The following is a 22,184-nucleotide window of genomic DNA, read 5'->3' on the forward strand; positions in this document are numbered from 1 at the left end:
AACACATATTGGAAGAAGTTGATATAAATGAAGTAACAATTATAGAATATGAGGAAGAAAAATCAACTGATAAAGCTCAAGCTAGTGAGGAGGAAGAATTATCGGACGAGGAACAATACGTCGATGAGCTTTAAAAAGTTGGTTTCTTTAATAACTCTCATTTTATAGCTAGTTTCTTATATGTTTCAATCTAAATATGTATTATATTATGCAGATGACAGGCAAGGGTCGAGGTAACAATGACCCTACTGGTTCTCGGGGTCGAGAAAAGTCTAGGAAGGGAAAAATGAGGGTAGAAGATAATACTCCATCTTTTCCACCCTTTTCAGAGATGTCTATGCCTATGTCTTATCCTCCACCCCAGGGCTATTCTGAGCTACCACAGCATCACGAGCCCTACACTTTCATGCAGACACCAGGTCTTTCATCACAGGGCCATAGGACTATACGTTCGGCATACTGTCCAGCTGCCTCACGACCACGTGGATCGCAGCCATCTGCATCGCATGGATCTCATCCATCCATGTCACATCCACATGGATCACATCCATCCGTGTCACAACAACTCGGGTCACAGCCATCAGTATTACAACCATCAGTATCAAAGCCACCTGCGGTCCATCCAGCTATGTCGCAGTCACAGGGATTGCAGCCACCTTCATCAGTGACTCCATCTATTTCAAGCCTTCGCCTGCGAGATAGTAACTCTGATCCCCCCTACACCTTTCACACATGCCTCTGATATACATGCTTCACGGTGATGCTGATGATGACGAGGAGGTACATTATGATCAATATGGCAGGATCATCATAGTCCCTGAAGGGTGATGGGTAAGAGTTATTTGTTATTTTTATGTTTATTGTTTTGTACAGTTTGTACTAAGATATTAATGTATTTTTTTTATTAAATTGCAGGTTCATCCAGAGTAATATTACTATGAGGATAATCACCAAAGCCACCAGAAAGCTTTATGATGGCCCTTATACGAATTGGAGTGAATTCCCATTCTCGCTGAAGGAGCAAACTTTTAATCAATTTAAGGTATAAATGTTCTTTTAAGCAGTATAATAATATATATTTATGATATTTCCATATAATATTTAACTTTTGAAATACAGAGCAAGTGTGTATGGGAACACTGCTATAGCGCGGAAGCGGCTGCAAATTTTCATCACAAAGCTCGCAAGCAGTTGTCGCATAGTTTCTCCAAAGCTAGAAAGTTGAACCAGAAGCCTGACTGGTTGCTTCAAAATTTATGGGAGGATTTGCAAAAGTAATGGCCTACCGCAAAGTTCTTAGATAAGAGCGAAAAAGGAAAGAAAGCTCACGCATCTGAGAAGGGAGGCTCCTTGCACACTAGAGGTGCGATTAGTCTAGGGACAATAAAAAGAAGATTGACATGTAATTGCTTAATTTATTTTAATTTTCAAAGTATATCTATTCTACTTATTAACTAAAATTTATGAGTATTCAGGAAAAGAAGTTGGGGCGTCCAATGAACCAAGATGAGGTATTCAAGGAGACTCACATTGTAAAGAAGAAGAAAGAGATAGATCAAGAAAGGTGGGTTAAGGGACGAGCCTCGACTGTACATGTAAGTTTTCACTTTTCATTAAGTATTTTGATTTTCTTTTATATAAATTTTGAAATACTAATTCAATGTAATTTTTCTTATAGGGTCGCTTCACAGCTGACGTGAAGGAATTCATACGCAGTCAGCCACCTAGTGAGTCGGGCGAACCAATCCAACCTTCGGACGAGGATGCTGAAACAATATGGATGGAGGCTGCCGGCGGTCCAAAATGGGGGAAGGTATACGGGCTTCCTACTAAGAAATTCTATCGCTATAAGTGTGTAATGCAAGGAATAGGGACTTCCTCGCAAGGCGAGCAACTTGATGGGGAGAGCCTCTCCGCTATGCAGGAGACTGTGACAAAGCTCACATCCGAGCTAGAAGAGGCCAAGGAAAGAGAAAAGCTTAGAGATGCTCAGTACATTGGCATGCAAGCTCAGGACCATGGCATGTAAGCTCAGCTCAAAACTCTCCTAGCTTCTGGGGCTTTTCCGATTCCCCGGTCTCGTGAGTCATCGCCAGAGGCTTGACTTGAACGTGAGCGTTCCTTCCGTCATCCCCGTGCTCGTTCCTCCCGTCCTCCCCATGATCGTTCTTCCCATCCTCGACAAGTAGACCCTTCTCTATACCGTCTTGTTGATGAAAATTCATCAGACGGTGATGATAATGATGTTGTGCAAAACACTCATTGACTTTTATATACTTTGAACTAGACAAATAGAACCAGTTTTAAACTAGTTGTAATAAGCGTTAACTTAGTTTTGTTAGTTTAATTTGTTAGTTCTATTGAACTTTAATTTGTTGGTTTTAATGTGTTTTTTGAATTGTGTTGTTGTTGTTGTTGGGTTGTTGTAGAGATTTTGGTATTGAAATTGTAGTTTATGAATTGAATTATATTGTTATTTAGGGATTTTGGTATGCTGGCAGGTGGTGTAGCTGTCAAAACAGGCATTTTATGCCAAAATTATTACCTAGAAAAGCGACCAACTTACCTATTAAAAAAAGAATTTCTGGCAATTAGCGACCAAGATTGGCCGCTTATATCTAAAAAAAATTAAAAATTAAAAATTGGCGACCAAGGTTGGTCGCTAATGAACCCAAATTTTAATATAAGCAACCAAAGTTGGTCGCTACCCTATTAAAAAAAATCCTGGAAATTAGCGACCAAGGTTAGTCGCTTATATATAAAAAAAATTAAAAAATTTAAAATAAGCGACCAAAGTTGGTCGCTTATGAACCCAGATTGTTAAATATATATTTTTTAAAATAATATATATTTCAATTTACAGACCAATGTTTAGCGACCAACTTTGGTCGATAAGGTAAAAGGATCACCAATATAGCGACCAAGCCTGTTTGGACGCATTTTGGTCGGTATATTGAGATAAGCAACCAACGTTGGCCGCTATATGTGGTCGCTTTTTACCGAATTTCTAGTAGTGATGGTCCATTCATGATGTGAATGTGACAACATCTGATTTATGGATACATATTCATTCTTGGAAGAATATGAATGTGTTAGTGGTAGTGAATATACCACATTCACCTCTAGAATAAGGTTTGAGGGGAAATAAGAAAATAATGTCATTATTATGGCATGAATGGTCATTGGTCACATACCTATTGTATGCCAAAATATTTTGGCGATGTGATTATTAAAGGGCAACAACAATGCAAGGAACATATCTTGTATAGAATTCTGACCATGACCATAATGGTATAACTTTCTCTTTAAAAGAGATATTCACCATATGGATGTTGATGATTATGCAGTAGTACCAAATTAATTGAGAGCTCTGGAAGATCCAATTATTATTATTTTGGAGGAATAAAATTGATTATCAATAAGGCATTGTATTGTAGTAAATCTCAAAGAAACTTAATTGAGTTTCTAAAGTATTCAAGAAAGCAGTTGGTTATATTGAGACTATAAATAAAGGAAAGATTTAATATCTTCTATTACTACAACTTGTAGCGGGGTAATTGTGACGACCCGGCCAGTCGTCTCATGAGTTACCGCTCCATTTTCCCCATTTTTACTTCTTTATGCTTTATTTATCCGTGTTATGTGGTATCGGGTTGGTCAGATCGAATCCGGAATGGTTTTGATAAGGTTTGAGACTCTTAGTCTCTAAAAGTAGCTTTAGAGTTAGAAAAGTCAACTAAGAGTTGACTTATTGGTAAACGACCTCGGAATGCGGATTTTATGGCTCGGATAGCTTCGTTAGGTGATTTAGGATTTAGAAGTGTGTCCAGAATATTTTTGTGATGTCCAGTGTAGAATTGGACTTGAATTGGCGAAGTTAATTTTTGGCAATTTCTGGTCGGCAGTGGAAAATAGGCTATCGGGGTCAGAATGAAATTCCTACAGTTGGAACAGGTTCGTAATGTCATTTTGGATATGTCTGCAAAATTTCAAGTCAATCGGAGTTGTTTTGGATAGTTTCGGCGTCGTTGGTGGAATTTAGGAATTTCAAAGTTCATAGGCTTGAATTTGATGTGATTTTGGTGTTTTGATGTTGTTTTTGGTGTTTGGAAGGCTCGACTAAGTTCGAATGATGTTATGGGACGTGTTGGTATATTTGTTGAGATTTCCGAGGGCCTCGGGTGGATCTCGAAAGGTTAACAGATCAATTTAGACTAAAAAAAATGCTGTTGCATTTTTTCACAGCAACATGAACAGTAACTTGGGGGAACAGTAAAACGCGTGAGCAGTATTTAAATAAACCCTCCGCAGCCATTAAACCCTTTTACACCATTTTTGAACGGGAAAAGAGCTTTGAGGTGATTTTGAAGAGAGGAAATCATTGTTCTTCATTGAGGTAAGGATTTTGGACCATAAAACTCGATTTTTTGTGATTAAGAAACAAAATATCTGTGTTTAATTCATGAAAATCAGTAGAAAAGTGGAGTTAGGGTTTGAGATTATGAGACCTTCTAGGGATGATTTGAGGGGTCAAACAAACTCCGATTTTCGAGTTCTTTATATGTACAGACTCGTGAGATGATGAAGAACATTTTGGTATAAAGTTTGTCTAGTTCCGGGACACAAACCCGAGGTCAGGTTTTGACTGATTTGGGATTTTGTGCTTAAAATCGATATTTTTCAATTGGAATTCATTCGTTTAGCATAATTTGATGATAAAAATCTGAACTTGGTAGATTTGGAGCACTCGGAAGTTGGTTCGAGAGGCAAGCGTGTTACAGAGTAGCTTTTCGGGCTAGTTCGAGGTGAGTGATGATTTTAAATGCTGTTATGAGGGAATGAAACACCAGGTTATACAACGTTCGGCTGTGTTGAGGTGACGCACACTTTAGATGACAAGCGTGTGGTTATGCACCGTTGGGGATTGTGACTTAGTCCATCCCGAATGACTATTTTTCTGTATATTTGGTAGCTAATTGTTTGATATTATTATACTTTGGGCTAACTGCCATTCTTGGGCTTCGTGCCAACTGTTTGAACCCTTAGGGAATCATTAATGATATTTTCCTCAATATTTGATTTCATACTTGTGCTTAGTCATGCCAGATCTTTCAATGTTTTCAAAACTCAACTATGTTAATCTATTTTAGAAACCTTAATGATGTTTTAAAGATATTTTGAGCTGAGCTGCATATTTTTACTATTGCCCGAAGGGCTTATGAGATTCTGACTGAGTAAGGCCGAGGGCCTGTATTGTGAGGATACTTTTGGGTCGGGCTACACGCTGCAGCAATGATATACTAATTATGATAATGAGGCCGAGGGCCTGAGATTGTACGCCATGAGGTGGCTTGATATTGATATGAGGCCGAGAGCCTGTTTTTGATGCCACGAGATGGCTTGATATTGCGCTTGGGCCGTAAAGGGCCCCTCCAGGAGTCTGCACACCCCCAATGAGCGCGTGTACCCATTGTGACATGAGATATAACCCGAGGGGCTAGTTTTGTTCTGTGATATTGCCCGAGGGGATAATTTGATGTTATTGTGCCCGAGGGGCAGTTCTTATGTGTTTACCATTCCTAGTTGTTTTTCCTATCTATTGTTGACTACTTAAAAAGGTGCTTTTATAAGATTTCATTATTAAATTGTGTTACTGATTTTGTTATGCCTTTGATAGCTAAATGTTGTGTTTAACGTGATTTTATATTGTTCAGTCTTCATTTATTCTTATTACTCACTAAGTTGAACACTTTAATCCCTGCACCTCTGTGTGCAGATTGGGGTGCTACAAGTCCTGCTACTGAAGGTTGACAGTCCCAGCAGATCTTCAGAGGTTTACTAGGTAGCTGCTTGGCGATTCGCAGCCCAGTGCAACCTCCCTCTATCTTATTTCTTTTCTGATTCAGTTATTTAGTAGTGGAGTAGATTTTCAGACTCGTAGTATTGTTTTAAATGCTCATGACTGGTGACACCCCGATGTCGGACTGTGTTGGCTTTTATTTCCGCAAATTATACTGTTAAATGCTTATTTTGGGATTTTATTTCTGGTTAAAGACTTAGTAGTTATTATTTTAATTGCTTAAAATGAATTGGAAGTGAGTCGGCTGGCCTTGTCTTCACGAGAGGCGTCATCACGACCGGGTTGGGTTTAGGGTCATGACGGTAATATGTATGTGAAAAGCTACCCACTTTATTCTCCAGTTTGTACTACACAAATAAAAGAATACCACAATAAAGTAGAAGTTTATTGATATAAAAACTCATATCATAATAAACTTGAAGTTTATTCATAATTGCAATTATGGTGTAAATCTGAACTTTATCAATATTGATAATTTATTTAGGGCATAATTGGTTTATCCATGTTAATTTAAGTATGATGTGCAAAAATAAAAGAGAATTCACATGGCTAAATAAAAAAGAACTAGAAATTTCTTTACGAATTCTCTTATGTTGTTTGTTCTAATTAATTAATAGACCAACTAAAATTAGGACTGAATCCCATGAATGTTGGAAATATCAAAGGTGAATATGTGTCCATTCACCTGCCATGTATACCACATAAGATGCATCTATGGGATGGTTATATATGCGATTATTATTAACCCGCAACATGGATGGTGTTTGCGAGGTAACTTGCTCAGTAATTTAATTTTGAGTATAATTTCCATATTTTCTATTCAAGACAGTTTATCTTGACAAGTTGGTTTACATCACAGTTGATTTAGCAAAATAATTTATTGAGTGCTTCCACTTAATAGTTAAATTGTTGCTTATGAGAACAAAGTTATCTATATCAGTTTGATATAGGTTATATACGAAAGTATATTATTTTCTCCCCTCACAAGTGGTTCAGAGTTAGGAACCAAATAATTTCATCATATTATTATTGATGTGCGGTGTATATTTTGATTAACACCATAACACACAAAGGTGAGTTTCCAAAATTGAGGAAGAAAGTTAGTTTTTCTAACATGAGGGGAGATATGATATAACAGTTGAGAAAAAGTTACATGGAATGAATTATTATTTGTACATCTAGATCCTCGAATAAGATAATATGAACTTGAAGTTCATAAATAGATAATTCATCTGCAATATATTTCAAAGAATGCCACGCATTTGCTAACCAAAGAAAGTAACTATATTCTCATTGCAAATGCTCCTATTAAGTCCTAGAAGGACAAAGTCTATGGTACGCTTAAAGCATATAGACAAATCGGTTTCAAATATACTTCTTGTTAAAGAATATGAGCGAATGATCAAAATAATCATAATAAAGGAAGCAAGTGATCTAGAAGATCACATGACATAACACTTCATAAAATCTCATGAGAGATTTAGGTACCTGAATATATGAATGAAGAGATCTCTATGTTATGTCTTTATGAAAAAATATTGGAACCGATATAAAATATTCGTAGACGACAACTATCATAGCGCTAAGTATAGATGATGATCTTAAGTTTATCGAATACAGACACAAAAATATTGGTCAAATAGAAGAGATGCAATTCGAATAGAATTAGTTTCATATGAAAAACAAGTACTTGGACCTGCAGTTCAAACACTTGAAAGTATAAAGTCAATGATATGTGCAATCAGTTTACGATATCTTATTTGTTTAGCATGACATGAAAACTTGATATGCATCTAATTAAAGTCTATTATATGACTTATATGACAATCCTTGAAAGATTTAAATCGCTTAAAGCATATGCAATTTTTGGTCATGAAGTACCACATTCTAAGTGCTATTTGTGCACATATGTACCCTGCTATAACTATAAGCATGATAATGTGATAGCGAGAATACCTCTATGGAGATATTGAAAAGGTTATTCTACGACATTATATGAAGAGATTGCATATATACAAGAATGGTGATTTCAAGGTGCAACATATTTATTCAAGTGATAATATGGTTGATTTGTTCACCAAATTTCTACCAATGTCAACCTTCAAGAAACTAGCACACAAGATTGGAATGCGAAGGTTCAAAGATGTGAATTGATGCTCTCATCAAGGGAAGTTAATATGCGTTGTACTCTTTTTCCCTTACAAGGTTTTGTCCCACTGAGTTTTCCTTGAAAGATTTTTAACGAGGCAACCAAAAGGCATATTGTTAGATATGTGTACTCTTTTTCCTTTACTAGAATTTTTTTCCTACTAGATTTTATTTTAGATAAGGTTCTAACGAGGCACATTATCTATTGAATAGACATTCAAGGGGGAGTGTTATAAATAGATATCTATTTAAGGTGAATGTCTCTATTTTAGAGAGATTGTAGGGATTTTACTATCACGACCCAAAACTCGAACCCGGTCGTGATGACGCATCTCGTGAAGACAAGGCCAGCCGACACCTCCCCTTTCAATTTTAAAGCAATCAAACATTAAAATTTAAGTCTAAAACATGATAATTAATCCAAAAGTGAACAGTTAACAATATAGTTGCGGAAGATAAACACATCACAGCCCGATACTGGGGTGTCACTAGTCATGAGAATCTAAATTCCGGAATAATAAAGAAAAGTCTATAGAGTTCAATACAAAACTAAAACAAGGAAAAATAAGATAGGGAAGAAGCTCTGGGCTGCGAACGCCGGCAGCTACCTAGAGAATCCTCGGATCTGCCAGAGCTGGAAAGATCAACACTCGGGAGCGAGACCAGATGTGCCTGAATCTGCACACAGGGTACGGGGAGTAAAGTGAGTACTCCAACTCAGTGAGTAATAATCATAGATAAACGACAGAGAGATAAGAAAACACGTAAGGCACATTACGAGCTATAATGAAGCAGTAAAACCAGTAAAGATATGAAAAATCATTTAAGTCCAGTTTAACTTCAGGGAATACCTTTTCAACAATTAAACAGGTACTGATAGACAAATAAGAAAGATAAACCCAAAAAGGTTCGCCCCTCGGACATAAAGTCAACAAATCCGCCCCTCAGGCAATATCTCAGAACAATACCAACCCCTCGGGCTATATCTCACATCACAATGGGTACCCGAGCTCACTGGGGTGTGCAGACTCCTGGAGGGGCCCCTTACGGCCCAAGCGCAATATCAAGTCATCTCGTGGCATCATCACTAGGCTCTCGGCCTCATATCCACAAGCCATCTCGTGGTGTACATATCTCAGGCCCTCGGCTTCTTAGTCATAGTCAGTGTTTCTTCACAACACAGGCCCTCGGCCTTACTCAGTCAAAATCCTCACAAGCCACTCGGCAGTAGTAAAAACAATATTCTCAGCCCATTATTTAAAAGATCATTTTAAGTGTTAAAACATAGTAAACATGGCTGAGTATGAAAACAGTGGGATATAACATGACTGAGTTCAAGTATAAAGTCAAAGTAGTGAGGAAATATCAATAAAAATCCCCGAAGGGTTCAAATAGTTGGCACAAGGCCCAAATATGGCATTCAGCCCAAATCATGATGATAGCAAATATATATTAGTCAAATACACGGTAAAATAGTCATTCGGGACGGACTAAGTCAATCCCCAACAGTGCATGACCTCACGCTCGTCATCAAGCGTGTGCATTACCTTAATATAGCACAACGATGTGTGATCCGGGGTTTCATACCCTCAGAACATCATTTACAATCACTACTCACCTCAATCCGGTCCAAACTCTAGCCTGCGATGCCTTTGCCCCTCGAATCGGCCTCCACTCGCGTCGAATCTATCCAAAATCAGAATCACGACATCAAAATATGCCAAGGGAACGAAGCCCAAGCGAAAATAATCAGTTTACAACATAAATCCCAAAATTACCAAAACCCGACCCCCCAGCCCACGTCAATTAGATAAAATTCACATCAGTGGATTCCTTATCTCCCCACGAGTTCATACATATCAAAAGTACCAAAATCCAACCACAAATGGTCCCTCAAATCATCAAGTCTAGGTCTCCAATACCAAGCCCTAGTTTCCCCAAACTTTGATCCTTAAATTCCATTAAATACAAGCCTAATCCGTGAAATAATACCATAGAAACGTGTTTTTGGTCTAAAATCCTTACCTTAATGAAGTTCCCTTGAAATCCTTCTTGAAAATCGTACAAAAAACTCCAAAGCCGACTTAAAAAGGGTGAAATAGCTCAAAAATCGCGAAGGAAACAATTTATACCTTCAGGCCCAGCCATTTTCGCATCTGCGGCCAATTTACCGCTTCTGCGGTCAAGACCACCGCATCTGCGGTCCTCACTTAAGTTCCCATTTTCCGCATATGCGATCCAATATCCGCACCTGCGCCATCGCAGGTGTAGTCCTCCAACCGTTTCTGCGATTTCTGCCTCCCTAGATCCTTTCCGCTTCTGCGGCTCCCTTCCTCGCATTTGCGAGATTGCACCTGCGGTCCCCAATCCGCAGGTGCGGAAATACTAGAAGCAGAAAAATCTAATGCTTTATCAAATTTCCAAACTCTCCGTCAACCATCCGAAATCACCCCGAGGCCCTCGAGACCTCAGCCAAAAGCAAAAACATATCCCAAAACCTTATTCAAATTTATACCAATCTTCAAAACACCTCAAAAAACATCAGATCAACCAAAACTCGTCAGATTCAAGCCTAAGTTTTAAAAATCTTCCGAATTCTGCTTTTGATCAAAAACCCAAGCAAACCACGTCCGAATGACCTGAAATTTTGCACACACATCCTAAATGACACAATGAAACTACTGCAACTCTCGGAATTCCATTCCAACCCATATATCAAAATCTCGCCTACTAACCGGAAATCGCCAAAATGTCAACTTCGCCAATTCAAGCCTAAATCTACTCCGAACCTCCAAAACTCATTCTGATCATGCTCTTAAGTCCCAAATTACCTCTTGAAGCTATCCGAACCATCAGAACTCACATCCGAGCCCTCTAATACATAAGTCAACATCCGGTTGACGTTTCCAACTTAAGCTTCCTCACAAGATACTAAGTGTCTCAAACCTTACCAAATCCTTTCTGAACCCGACCCAACCAACCCGATCACATATAGAACCGATAGACAAAGCAATAAGAAGCAGAAATGGGGGAAACGGGGCGGTAACTCATGAGACGACTAGCCGGGTCATCATATCCTACCTAACTTAAACAAATGTTCGTCCTCGAACGAGTCAAGAAACATACTTGAAGCCTCAAATGGGTGAGGATATCTGCTCCGTATCTCCCGCTTGGTCTCCCAGGTAGCCTCCTCCACGGGCCGACCTCTCCACTGCACTTTCACTGAGGTTATATCCTTTGATCTCAACTTTCGAACTTGACGCTCCAAAATAGCTGCTAGCTCCACATCATAAGTCAAATCACCATCCAACTGAACCGTGCTGAAATCCAGAGCATGAGACGGATCCCCAATATACTTCTGGAGCATAGAAACATGAAATACCGGATGCACACTCGTCAAGCTAGGTGGCAAAGCAAGCTTATAAGTCACCTCCCCAATCCTTCGAAGCACCTCAAAAGGCCCAATGAACCGAGGACTCAACTTACCTTTCTTCCCAAATCTCATAACGCCCTTCATGGGCGAAACCTTCAACAGAACCTTCTCGCCAACCATGTAGGATACATTTCGAACCTTCTTGTCAGCATAACTCTTTTGCCTCGACTGCGCTGTACGAAGGCTCTCATGAATCACCTTCACCTTTTCTAAAGCATCCTGCACCAAGTCTCTCCCCAATAGCCTAGCCTCACCTAGATCGAACCAACCAACTGGAGATCTACACCGCCTCCCATACAAAGCCTCATATGGAGCCATCTAAATACTTGACTGGTAGCTCTTGTTATAAGCAAACTACGCAAACAGTAGAAACTGATCCCATGACCCTCCGAAATTAATGACACAAGCACGCACTACCAAAAAAAGGCCTATTGCAACAGTTCCAAATTTGTTGCAATAGGCCGAACAACAGTTGCCATAGATCTATAGGAACGATTTAGGACCCGTTACATTAGATCGCGTGGCAATAGGTCTACTGCAACGATTTCCCGCAACGGTTCACTAATCGTTGCAACAGCCATATCTATTACAACATAGTACAAACTGTTGCCCTAGCCTTAGCTACTGCAACGGTCTTGTTGTCAAATGTGGCGGTTGAAAACCGTTGCAGCTATAGTTATTGCAACGGTTGTATAGGGATATTGCAACGGATTTTTGATGCTATAGCAACAGCTAAATCTGCTACTGAAACCCCTCTTTGGAGCTATTGCAACGGTTGTTAAGAACTACTATAACAAATTTTGCGCTATTACAACGGTTCAACGGTCTGTTGCAATACCTATTTATATATATATATATATATATATATATATATATATATATATATATATATATTGAAATTTATGTAAATCACAAAAGAAACTACGAAACAACTTCATAATCCAAATAATGAACTAGTATTATTCATATATTAAAGCAAAATGTACAATATTGTTTGATGAATTTGAGAGTTGGTATACATAAATTTTCAAAACTTCTAATATAAAAGATTCCTAGAACATCTAAAGGCCTTGCGATGATCAATGTATCTAAAGTACTTTACTGCTTTCATCTACTCCTTGTTCATTTCTTCACCTACAAAACCATTAAAAAAATACTAAGCTATATAAGATTTGGTTATATAGCAATTAATTAAAAAAGAACTCACATGGAAAGGAAAGCAATATACAGAAGCTTAACATAGAGTTTGATCTGATCAATTTAATAATAAGCCTAAAGATATGCATATAGCTAGGGACTACCATCCAAATAATATCAAAATGAGTTCGATTTTAACAATACTAACTATAGAGGGCAAGTGTCATAAGAAAGAAAGCCGCAACTTCATAATTAAAAAATATCTAGGCAAATGAGAAACACCAAACTTCATAAGGCAGCAATTTCATATCTTACTCCCAGTTGAACACAAAAAGCAACAGGAGGTAGAAACACTTCTTCATACTAATATGCACCAACAAAAACAATTTTGATGTTGTAACAAGTATCTTAAGCAACTCCAAGTAATACAATATACGCTATTAAAAGTAGATGGAAGAAATTTATTGCCAACACCTTCAGGTCATCTCATCAAATGATACACCTTGTTTAACTCAGATACTTTTCTCTACTTTAAAATTGCAAGCAGTTTATGATTCAATCTTGATGAAGCAATCACAAACAAGTCTAATAATTTGATCACCATCAAGCAAACAACACTAGAGTCTATGATTCTATTTTCTAATGGTTAATTCCTAAAAATGATATTTTATCTTGTTGGTATAATAAATAACAGTAAGCAAATGAAAACTAGTGTTCTACTTAAGCTTGATAAGTACATGAATTTCTTAGACTTCAACTGATCCATATGTTCAAATTCACTTATTTTATATTAGAAAATTTTAAGAAAATTTCATCAAATGGTGATACATTAACATAGCCACGTGCTGTCTGTCAAGCAATCATGGTTTAGCGTTTGACAAAAGTCAGTACCTATAAAGATTGTTGGTGTCAAACAACCTATGTTATTTCTTTTTGTTATAATTATAAGTGGCAACAATATTCAATTGAAACTTTAGCATGGAGAAGAAATCTTAAACTACGAATGCAAAGAAACTTTGGATTTTTACCTGATATGTTTACAATAGAAGCTAAAATCTACACAAACAGATTGAAGGATAGGACAAAGAGCTAAAATCTACACAAAGAGCTAAAATCTACACAAACTGTAACTCAAGGTTTTGGGGAGAGGGATTCAATAGAACAACATTAAAAAGCTCTGCAATAATAGATATTAAAATTACGTATCTCAACAATAATAAGAAAAGTACTATGTTATGCATAAGACATATAACTTTTATCTCCACAATTTTTATTTTCCAACTAGATGCACAAAGATGCCTCATTTCATTTTTAAAAAGATGCCCCATTACTGAAAGTGACTAGCATACGTTCCTGATATAATATTGAGGGAGATTTAACATTCTCAATTAAAAAGGAAAACATAGCTGGTTGGACTCTAAAGATAACTGAAGAAAGCATCAGAAGCATTTGCATGTTTTCATTCATAAACTAGTGTTTTTCTTTGTAGACCAATAACTTCTTCAGTTTATGTTTTATAATTACTATCAGGGGTCTGAAAAAAATACAACTACTTAATTAACTTTGTCATACTATTAATTGTTCTCCCTCTTTGCCCCTCCTTGGTTCTGTTATGTGTTGAGGATTTTAGTGATCACATTTCATAAGTATTAAAAGAGTCATTTTTTCATGAAATCTTTTCTTCTTTCCAATGTTTAGGTTTCTAGTTTTCAAAATTTCTTGATCAGTTATTTCTGAACTCTATAGCACAAAATGGTTCCAACAGATTCACCCCCACCTACACACACTCAAGCATCTTACACCAATTCATAAACGCAGACTCTATCACTAGTCAAATTGGAAAAGGCTCTGTATATATATAAATACACCTTGATATAATATCTACAGACCACCTTATCAAATTCTACTATTTAATAAATAAAAATATGATCAGCTACAAAATGAATCATCAGTATGATGATTGCAACAAAATCCAATAACAATAAGAAAGAAACACAAAAAATGAACTCTTTTCTTTTACATATATGATATACTGTACTTAATGCAGTACAAAATCCCTTCTTTCTAGTGCATAAAAAACTTGTACTGCTAATAGCCAGAGAAACTCAAAGTTTTGGATACTGATTCTCTGCACTCGACCGGGCAGCTATTGGCTTAAAATGCTCTCTCTTTTACGCTCTTATATATCAAATGGGATAACAACTAGAATAAGTATAGCAACAGAAGCAGAGCAAGAATTGACAGCATCTGACAATATTTTAACATTTATCAATCTGGTCTAAGTGCTAATTCTATGATTCCATATAACATAGTACAGTTTCAAAAGCAAGATATTTAATTAAATTAGAAGAATCACATTAACTTTAACCAATTAGAAGCATAATTAATCTGCAAACCCAAGATTATTGAAATTATTCGTGACTTTTTTCACTTTTTACATAAAGATAGAACACACCTTTTTTCTCACAGAATTGGATTTTATGTATCTATCTTTTTCTTTGTTTCTTCAATGCCTTCTTTGCATCTGGACTTTAAGCTTTAGGAGTGTCTGTACTTCAAAACACACACACAAAATTAACCATCAAACAAATACAAAACTAAAATCCCACATTAAGGAAGCTTACAGAAACACAAAAATTTAAACAATAGCACAAAAAAACAACCCACGAGCAACCAATCCAGAAATTTAAACAAAAACAAATTAAAAAGCTGCTAAACATTAAGCCTTCAACCATGAGCTTATACTCAACTTGATGAGACCCACTTTCAAGATTGATATACCCAATTGATTAATTCATGAATGAGGCCCAAAATCAACACCCGCACGAGTTAAGAAACTTTTGCAATAAGAATATATTTACCGATTCAGATTTGAAAAAACTCTAAAGGATTAGCATGCCGCCTCCGGTGCGGCCAATTATGGAGGAGTTGTTGAGACTGGAGGAGATTTTCGATCGTCGGAATGGACGAGATTGTCGATTATGGAGGAGCCCGGAGGAGCCTGGAGGAGATTGTCGATTATGGAGGAGATTTAGGAGGAGAATGTGAAAGTGGATCTCATCGTAATTTTCGATGAAATTTGTATGTTAAAATGAATTAGGGTTTTACATATATTTGGTATTTTATTAGATATAAAAACTAAAAAATAAAAATTCAAAATCAGATTAAAGGCCCCTCTCATTTTAGCGAGTATAGAAAATTTGGGTGAAAAATAAGGAGGGAATAATAACCGTAACATTTATCTAACCGTTACCATAGATATATTTATTGCTACGGTTATACAAAACCGTTTCCATATATACCTCTATGGGAATGGTTTTAAAGCTATTGCAACGGTTCAGTTGCTAAGTGTCCCGCTAGCTTTAATAATTATATGTAACGGTTAAAACCGTAACAATACACCATATATAGCCACGGTTACTGAACCGTAGCAATAAAAAGTGTTGCCATAGCTCCAGTTTCTAGTAGTGACGCAACATGTCCTCCAATATCAGAATAGTGCGCTCGGGCTGTCCCTTCCGTCTGAGGGTGAAAAGTCGCGCTCAACTCAACTTGAGTACCCAACTCTCGCTGAACAGACCTCCAAAATTGCGAAGTAAACTGAGTGCCCCTATTGGAAATGATGGAAACTGGAGGATCATGCAAACGAACAATCTCCCGAATATAGATCTCTGCCAACCGCTCTGAAGAATAGGTAGTACATACAGGAATGAAGTGCGCGGACTTGGTCAGTCGATCCACAATCACCCAAATAGCATCGAACTTCTTCAAAGTCCGTGGAAGTCCAACTACAAAGTCCATAGTGATCCTCTCCCACTTCCACTCTGGAATATCCATCTGCTGAAGCAAGCCACCCTGTCTCTGATGCTCATATTTCACCTGCTGACAATTGAGACACCGAGCTACAAATCCCACAATGTCTTTCTTCATTCTTCTCCACCAATAATGCTGCCTCAAATCCTGATACATCTTCGCGGCACCCGGATGAATGGAATACCGCGAGCTATGGACCTCCTTCAGAATCAACTCCTAAAGCCTATCTACATTGGGCACACATATCCGGCCCTGCATCCTCAACACCCCATCATCACCAATAGTCACATCTCTGGCATCATCACGCTGAACTTTATCCTTAAGGACAAGCAAATGCAGATCATCATACTGGCGTTCTCTGATGCGATCATATATGGAAGACCGAGAAACCACACAAGCCAATACCCTACTGGGCTCCGAAATATCCAATCTCACGAACCGATTGGCCAAGGCCTGAACATCAACTGCAAGGGGTCTCTCCCCAAATGGAATATATGCCAAACTCCCCATACTCACTGCCTTTCAGCTCAAAGCATCGGCCACCACATTGGCCTTCCCCGGATGGTACAATATAGTGATATCATAATCCTTTAGCAACTCTAACCATCTCCGCTACCTCAAATTGATATCCTTCTCCTTGAACAAGTGTTGGAGGCTACGATGATCAGTAAACACCTTGATCACTGCCAACTCGACACTACACTATGGTAGGAAGAACGGATCGAATAGCTTTTACCCGAATAGAGGTCCGGGATCGAATTTCTACAAGGAGCTAGTAGTAGAGTTGTATTTTCTGTCTAGCCTAGAGTTGTGGTTGTGCTTCTAATGTCACTTCAATCATCTTTTGAATTTTTTTATTTATAACTACTATTATAAAACTACGGATTAAAGCTAGATTATGCTAGGAGAATATTGTTAAGTTGTAATTAATGGGAAGGAATAACACTAGGGTTGTGGCATTACCTTGGTGGCTAATTGACGGGTAGATGTTACTTAGATTCGATTGACTTGTTTGGGGGTTATGCTATAATCATTGCACAATTTTTACCCACTCTCACACCTCTCGGTAGAGAGAATGATTTTACCCAATTGACTCTCTCGAGACCAATTGGGTTGGCAAATTAGACCAAACAATTAGGGTTCAAGTAGGTTAATTACTCTCTCGAGATTTAACCCATTAATTGGGACTATCATTTCTCATGAGTCCATCCTAATTCCTTGTTGGGTCAATTTTTGAGGTCATAAACTCTCTATCTCAAGAAGAGTTAACCCCACAAAACTTGAATCAAATCAACCCAAATAACAAACACCCATAGTCAATCTAATCCTAGATGGCAACACCCATCAATTACCCACACTAGCGTTGAGCCACAACACTAGCTAATGGGTTTAGCTACACATAATTAAAGAAAAAACTGAAGAAATAGATGAAGAACTACACATATTAATTAATTACTAAGAAGAAACTATAATAATCTATTGTTAATGGGAAGCAAATATGCCAAAAATGGCTACAACACCAAGCGTAGCTATTCTCATGTTCTCAGATCTGACCCTCTACTAAAAAAATAGTAAAATGTTCTATCTATACTAGGCTGGAAAAACTGGACAAAAATACCACTGTGGGGTCAGTGCAGGCCGCACAAAACGGACCGCGGACGCACTGGCTCTTGTGTTTCAGTTGTTTGATGACTTGAACTGGGGGATGCGGACCGTGTGGAAGTGTACTACGGCTGCGAAGGCAACTGGCGCAGACCGCGCAGACGTGAGTGCGGACCGCATGAGGACAAATGCCCCTTTGCTGAACCCTATGAACGCGGACCGCACAGAGCAGGAGTGCGGCCATGAAACTTCTCCGCGGGCCGCGTGAATCCTACCGCGGCCGCGTGACCTTAGGCTCGAAAATGTCCAGTCTCTGAACCACCTAGTGCGGCCGTGGTCATTGTTACGCGGTCCGCACTAGGCCCCTTTTTCTTCATTTCTCTTAGTCTTTGATACTTGAGCAGGTTTCACTCCTTTTTGAGCCGATCTTTGACATTTCGTCACTTTGTCAATCAACCCTGCAATCAAGCACAACTTGTGAGCATTTTGGGACTATTTTTGTATCAATTTATACTCAAAGCATAGGCAAGTAGGGACATAAACACTTTGAAATCCTAACTTATCAACTCCCCCAAACTTAAACCTTTGCTTGTCCTCAAGTAAACAAAATAAGACCCACCCCTTAAAGGAACATCCCAGTAATTCCAGGTATCCTAAAATAACCTCAACAAGCATTAATTGGGACTAACAATTGCCCTCAATATGAATGCATCATTAACACATTTAAAACATTGAAAACTATGGATCAAGTGCGACACAAGAGCATCAAGAGTTGACACATTTCATCAAAGAGCTTTTCTCACTTACTTTGGTCATTGTGGAACCCAAACTCTCACATCCTCAACTCTCCCTAAGCAAACCTCACCTTTTAAATATTGACACACAAATCGAAGCAAATGAAATTTCACTCATCTCTCTCAAAAAGGAAGGTCACAAGTCCGGCTCTAAGTACCATATGTTTGCCCCTTATGTAAGTATCCACTAATGTAAGCTCCCTTCAACTTGAGATCAAATAGGGCTTTTGTGGAGTCATTGTGAAGGCTTTTAGGCAAGGGTAGGTCATATTTTTATTCATGTGGGTTCAATCTTCCCTTAAGCACTTCTTTTGATTCATTTTGGCACAACTTTCTTGGCTCTTTTTGAGGATTTCACTTCTTCACAAGGGGTTAGAGAGACACATTGTCACTCTTTCTTATACAATTCAAAATATTTCTCCTTTTTCTACTTTCTCCACACCTTTTTTTTCACTTTTGTTTTCCTTGAATCCCTTTTTATTCTTGTTCACATGGGACTTTCTTTTTGTCCTTTTTCTTTTCTTGCTTTTTCATTGCCTTCTTTTCTTTCTTTTGTACCTTACTGCTTTGCTTCCTTTCTTGTCTCTCCCCCCAAACTTAGATTTTTGTCATTACTCAAGGGAATATTTGGGTGCCAAGAGAGGGTAATCGTTTAAAACGGGTATAGGCTTGTAGCATTGGTTCTTGAAAGAAAAAGGTTTAAGGCTCAAAAGGGTTAACTAGGGATTATTTCATTGGAAGGCTATGAAATTGTTCAACTTAGATTTTGGATCAAGGAGAGCCTATAATCATTTCTCAAGTCAAATTTCACCTAGGATTTCGCCTCAACAGATATTCAGGGCAAGTTCTAGACCATTGGCTCGGGACTTAGACTCAAATTTCAATTCCTCACCACACACGCTAGGGATTTGCTAAAGACATCGAGTCGAGGGCCCACAACAACCTTAGTTATGATTTAAACACACAATGGTCCAAAAAGACCACATGATGATCGTTTGGTCAATGCAAGAGTCTCAAAGCCAAGACTTTCACCATCCTGAACACAACATTATGTCTTTGACCATGGGATCAAAGACAAATGTGTTAGGCCCAAGTGAAGCCTTGCTTGAGGTGCCTTTAACTACGCTATCAAAAACAAAAGAAAAATCAAAGAAACAGACTCAAACCCTTAAGAAGGTTGTCACGCCATCTATCATTGGGAAGGGCCACCCAGTTCGCACAATACTCCACCCTTGGAAAGAACCGTTGCATTAAGAAAACCAAGGGCTTATTGGAAACGCAAAAATCAAAACAAGCGGCTATGAGCCTAACTACAAAGCTAAAAATGAAAATTTTGCGAAAATAGAATATAGAATGAATATGTACAATAGGGGAGTAGAATATACAACGGGGGATGAATATATACAGAAATGTAAAGTTATATACAACCCAAAGTAAAAGAGACGCAAAATCAATAAAAATAAACTAAGAATCTATATATATACAGTTATCCAGAAAAAGTAGGGCGCACCCCCACGAATAAAAGCTGGCATTGTCCCAATGCCAACTATCAAATAAATATCAAAACAAAAGAAATGATATAGGATCTCTCTAGGCATGGTCCGTCTGCATGGGATCATCAGTGGTCCCTAAGTCCTCTGTATGTATGGGAACCTCAGACTGGTTCCCGATCTCCTGCTGCTCAGCTGTTGGGACTAGGGCCTGCTCCTGAACCGGCTGACTGATAGGTGCATCACTGGAGGGGGTCTCCTGTGGGTCTGGTAGCTCAATAACTGCACCAACTGAACTGGGGAGCTTCCTCTTCTTTCTTGGGGGCCTGGGTGCCTGCTCCTGTCGTGGTTGTGGCACTGGTGCTGCTGCTGGGGCTGGATCCCCGAATAACAAGTCTAAAGGAATATGGTCTGCCAATAGCCTGTCTATATCAGTCCGTAGCACTCTCACCGACTCCTTGGACGCCCTTGACTTCCTCATCTTCTTGTGCTCCTTGGCAAGCTCCCTCAAATCCTTGCCATGTGAATCCACCGCCATAGTCAAGGCGTCCTGAGTCCTCATAATCTTCTCCTGATTTTCCAGGAGCTTCTGCAGTGTGTCCTCAATGGACTGAGGAAACTGAGTAGTGGAAGGTGCTGAATGGGCCTCAACTGTAGCAGACAATGTAGACAACTTGGATGTCACAGCTGACACCTAGTTGTTCAAACTGGCTAGTGTCCGGCTCAACTGCTAGGCCGTGAAAGGATGAGTCCGGGAAGAAGGGACCCCCGTGTCAACTTAAGTATTGGGGCCAACAAAGGAGGAGGGTCGTGGAGGCAAATCATCATCAGTGGTGACCGTAGGCATGGTGGAAGGCTCTGTGGGGGGCTCAACCGAAGACACTACCGCCACTGGCTCCTCAGACTGGCCAGCTGGAGTAGAGGAAGGCGGCTTGTAACTTTTGTCTTTGGGTTTGTCTGGCCCCTTTAAACTGTACCAGGAAAATGGAGCCACAGGTTTTACCTTGACGTCAAACGGTCTCTTCTCCACCTCCAAGTCCCGGAAATACATAGTAAGGGTACTAGGAAAAGGGTAGTTCCGGTCATGCTCAACCCCTACTGCAGAAATGGTGTGGGACATCACATTTCCCACATTGATAGGGTAACCTTCCATAATAGAAGCAATAAGAACCGCCCGGGCAAGTGGAATAGTCTGATCATGTGTGGTCGGGTCGAGCCGACTGCATACAAAGGTCAACCACCCTCTATCCTCGAAGTTGAAAGTTCTCCGAAGTATTTTGGTCCCTGCTTGTAGCCATTCTGGAGCCGTACCCGGGGTTTACCAGGTACGAAGCTAACCACGGACGAACCTCCTCGCCCATTGCTAACTTTTTATTGTACAGGGACTCATCTTCGTCAATGAACCCCAAATACTCATTCAACGCCTTCCCGGTGAAAACCACATTTTTGTTTCTCACTTTCATCACTTTAGTGCCTTTCATGATATGAGCCACGTTGTTGTAAAACTCCTTGACCATATGCTCATTTGCCTTCAAACAATTGTCTTTAAAGAACTCCCAACCCGCTCGAGCCTGGAACTGTCTATGCACATTGGGGTTTAGGGGTAGAAGGTCTTTGTCAATAAAGCTCCGCTCAAGTATCAACTTCTGTGCCGGCCACCATTCTCTAAATTTGTGGAACACCACCTGGCTGACAAACCGATCTTCCCAAACTTCAGGTTTTCTAGTTCTCTCAACACCCCTAACCTGGGGCACCCTACTGTTCGGTACCTCATTATCACTATTAGTCCCACCTTCTGCACTCTCCCCAGATACTGAAGCTGTGGGGGAGGTGGAACTGCTGAGCCATCAGACGACTCAGAATGTATACGTTGTGGGGCTTGGGCAGTATGTGAAGACGGGAATGTA

The 22,184-nt window shown here is 39.0% G+C and overlaps 1 long non-coding RNA gene across 1 annotated transcript; it reads right to left on the reverse strand.

Moving 5' to 3' along the window:
* Positions 1 to 12,378: 12,378 nt before the first annotated feature.
* Positions 12,379 to 15,683, reverse strand: LOC107798944 (uncharacterized). Its single transcript, XR_001651034.2, has 3 exons — positions 15,440 to 15,683; positions 15,034 to 15,126; positions 12,379 to 12,575 (listed from the first exon to the last, which is right to left on the reverse strand). It is a non-coding gene; the product is annotated as an uncharacterized LOC107798944 (long non-coding RNA).
* Between the last annotated feature and the right edge of the window lie 6,501 nt (positions 15,684 to 22,184).

Source organism: Nicotiana tabacum, chromosome 6 (genome assembly GCF_000715075.1).
Source record: "Nicotiana tabacum cultivar K326 chromosome 6, ASM71507v2, whole genome shotgun sequence".
NCBI classification, from domain to species: Eukaryota; Viridiplantae; Streptophyta; class Magnoliopsida; order Solanales; family Solanaceae; genus Nicotiana; species Nicotiana tabacum.